Here is a 3384-nt window from a genome sequence, read left to right as displayed (position 1 = left end):
GCTATCTATGGTAAAGCCAGATAGAGATAAATCGGATGGGGAGTGGCTGTGGTAGTTGGCAGGGAGGAATAGGAGCTAGCCCGGCGGCAGTTAACAACACATCCGTTGAGATTTATTGGGAGAGACAGGCAGACGGAAAGTGTCGCACTTTCGATGTCTGCGGTTCGTCCCGCAGGCGGACTCACAGCATGTTTTTCTCCGGGCCAGGACTTGCTTTAAAACTCGCCCCAATCCCCGTATAGCTCACACATTAACATAGTTTTTTAGCATCAGGTATGCAAATGCCTTTGGAGGTTTACCAGCTTGCACAGGCACACCTGTATTTCCAGCCAGGATAACCACCGATCCGCTATCCAGGACTTACAAGCTCAAGACACTGAAAAGTCTTACTCTTAAAAATTATCAAAAAATATTTAGAAAAAGGGTACTTATTATCCATATTTCATAAACCTTTTCCTTTGTTTTTGCATAAAACTTTATGGTTTCAAATATTCATTAATGGAATCTAGTTACTTTCTGTTTTTTCAGTGCACTGATATCCTGCTACCGTTACGCTTACATTTACTGTTACATGTTGGTTTTTAATCCCGTTGCATTTGATTGTATGCAGTTCCTGCAAAAAGTAATTTAGTTCCGCAAGCGTCTTTGCCTCCTTTCTTTCGCCTTCTTCCTGTTCATCCTGGCAGCTTGCCTTCTTCCCTTTCGTCCTTTTCGTCCTGTCCGTTTTTCGTGCCCCTGTTTAATTTGCAGCGTGTCAAAAAAGTAACTGTATGTACGTACATGTAGTGTCGTTGTGTGCATATAATTATTGCATTTCGCACGTTCCGGAGAAACATCCAACTACCGATGCACTTAGGAAAAATTAGTAACGATCCTGGATCCTAGAAAAGATCCAATTTTAGAATGTAATATGTACATATTTTATTTTTAAGAAAAACCAATCCGACGGAATATGAAATTCTATCTCTATTGCAAGATCTATTTTAAGAAAACAAAATATTCTATTGTAAGAAAATCGTAAAGGAACGAATCCATATAAGTATTATGCTTAAATGTTTAAGATGATATCTGTTTTAATATGCAGTTCTTAAAATAACTCCTAATGTTATATTTTTTTGTTTTTTGTGCATTCGGTCGAGTGTGTTTGCTTTGCAGTTGGAAAATGGCACATTTCCCGCTTTTCCTTGCCTCTCATTATACTTCTTTGGTCTTTGTTTTTGTGTAAGTATTTTTTAATGATACATAAACTAAAAAGATACACACTCTCTGGTGCCGGCAACTCGTCTAAATTATTTACACATCTGTTTTGCATTTTCCGAGTTTGTTTGCTCCACGCATGGCCTGCCCTCGAAGCATTTCCACTTTGCATTTTCCTCGTTTTTATTTTTGGCCGCATTGTTCCCTCATTTGCAGCTCAACACTTTCTGTGTCATTGTGGTATCTGTCTGTGGCGGTTGGGGTGGCTATATGGGTGGTCGTGAGGTTGGGGTGTGTCTTCAGGCACCAAACTTCTTTTTCTCTTTACTTTCTGCCGCTGCAACATAATGAGTTTCTTTTTTCGCCTTGGAGTGAAAGGAACCTAATAATATTAAATTCTATAAAACAATTATATAATATTCTTATTAAGCATAGGCATTACCTTTTACATAAAAGAAGAAGGAACAACTAGATATGGCGATCGCTGGGGGCCAAATCGTCCTTCCCAGGGGTTTCTCCCAGAAAATTTAACAAATAATTTAAAAAATATTGTGTTTTTTGATTTTGATGCAGATTTGTGAAGAATTAATCTACAAATCGTTTAAGGTATTCCCTTTAAGAATCAGATGAAAATTGGCCAATATATGGCTATCGCTGAAAGCTAGATCGTTCTTCCCAGCCATTTGCAGAATGTTGAAGGGGATCCCCCAGGAAATTTAACAAAAAATTTAAAAAATATTTTGTTTTTAGATTTTGATGCAGATTTGTGGAAAACCGATCTACAAATCGTTTAAGGTGTTCCGTTTAAGAATCCGATAGAAATTGGTCAAGATATGGCCATCGCTGGGGGCCAGATCGTCCTTCCCAGCCATTTGCAGAATGTTGAAGGGGATCTCCCAGAAAATTTCACAAAAAATTTTTAAAATATTTCGTTGTTAGGTTTTGATGCAGATTTGTGGAAAACCGATCTACAAATCGTTTAAGGTGTTCCGTTTAAGAATCCGATAGAAATTGGCCAAGATATGGCCATCGCTGGGGGCCAGATTGTCCTGCCCAGCCATTTGCAAAATGTTGAAGGGGATCCCCCAGAAAATTTAACAAAAAATTTAAAAAAATATTGTGTATTTAAATTTTGATGCAGATTTTTGGAGAATCAATCTACAAATCGTTTAAGGTATTCCGCTTAAGAACCGGAGTACTTTAAGGGTCGAAGAAGCATCCTTCACTGCATTGTATACTTCTGATAATTTCCTTTTCAAGTCTATAAAAGTCCCATTATTTCACACTCTAAAATTCTGTAATATCCGGCCTTACCTTGATTAGAATTTTTCTTTCAGCGCTTACTTGACTAATTAAAGCCACAACATACCAAAAATAAAATACATCCTGGCCAAAAACCAAAGGGTCCAACCGAAAACCTTATGCAATTAGGTAGTTGGGAGTTGATTTAAATTCTTCCTCTGGCCAAGAGGATTGGCCAAACACTTCTTCTGGCCTAACAAATTGTTTTCGCTGTCGTATTTCAACTATTTTGGGCTCTAAGCTGGTTCCTGTTTTTCTTGTTATTGTTGTGGTTTGTAGCAAATAAAAATGCAAAAAGGCAATTGTTACGTTTGGCGAACAAAACTAACTAACGGCCACACCAACTCAGACAATGGCTTTAATTTAACTGTCGGAAGTGAGGCAAAATGCAAAATACGAGTTGAACTTGCAAGCAATTTGCTCAGGATAATGGGGGAGTGAAAGGAGTTTTGGACCGGTCCAACTGGTTTACGCCCATTTCTCACTCAACTGAAGGCGATGCAGGTACAGTGATAACAGGCTTTGATTAACAAGCTATTATATTATATATTTTTCAAATGAGAAGCAAATCAAAAAGTTTCTTAATCAAGTTTCAGAATTAGTGACCTTTTAACTACAGATTATCTTAAAATAATGACAGCAAGACAATTAAGCAGAGTATTTTATACGAAAGTATATAATTTTAATATTATATATTACTCATTTCTTAAATTATTTCCTGTTTATTTGTCATCAAGGCCTCACTGTTTGTGTTTGCATTTTGCGAACATAAATCTAAGCCAACAAAAACTCGGCTGAATCGCAGCTCCGTTGCACGCACAGACAAAAAGTGAAGGAGGTGGTGGGGGAGAAAGGACATGGCGAAGGGCCGGGTGAGCCTGGAGA

The 3384-nt window shown here is 37.9% G+C and overlaps 1 long non-coding RNA gene across 1 annotated transcript; it reads right to left on the bottom strand.

The window, feature by feature from the left end:
- Nucleotides 1-904: 904 nt before the first annotated feature.
- On the bottom strand, nt 905-2861 carry LOC123257113. The gene is made up of 3 exons (XR_006507061.1): nt 2512-2861; nt 1640-2458; nt 905-1579 (listed from the first exon to the last, which is right to left on the bottom strand). It is a non-coding gene; the product is annotated as an uncharacterized LOC123257113 (long non-coding RNA).
- Nucleotides 2862-3384: the final 523 nt, after the last annotated feature.

The sequence above is a fragment of the Drosophila ananassae genome, chromosome 2R (genome assembly GCF_017639315.1).
Source record: "Drosophila ananassae strain 14024-0371.13 chromosome 2R, ASM1763931v2, whole genome shotgun sequence".
NCBI classification, from domain to species: Eukaryota; Metazoa; Arthropoda; class Insecta; order Diptera; family Drosophilidae; genus Drosophila; species Drosophila ananassae.
This window is presented reverse-complemented; position numbering and strand designations above follow the sequence as displayed.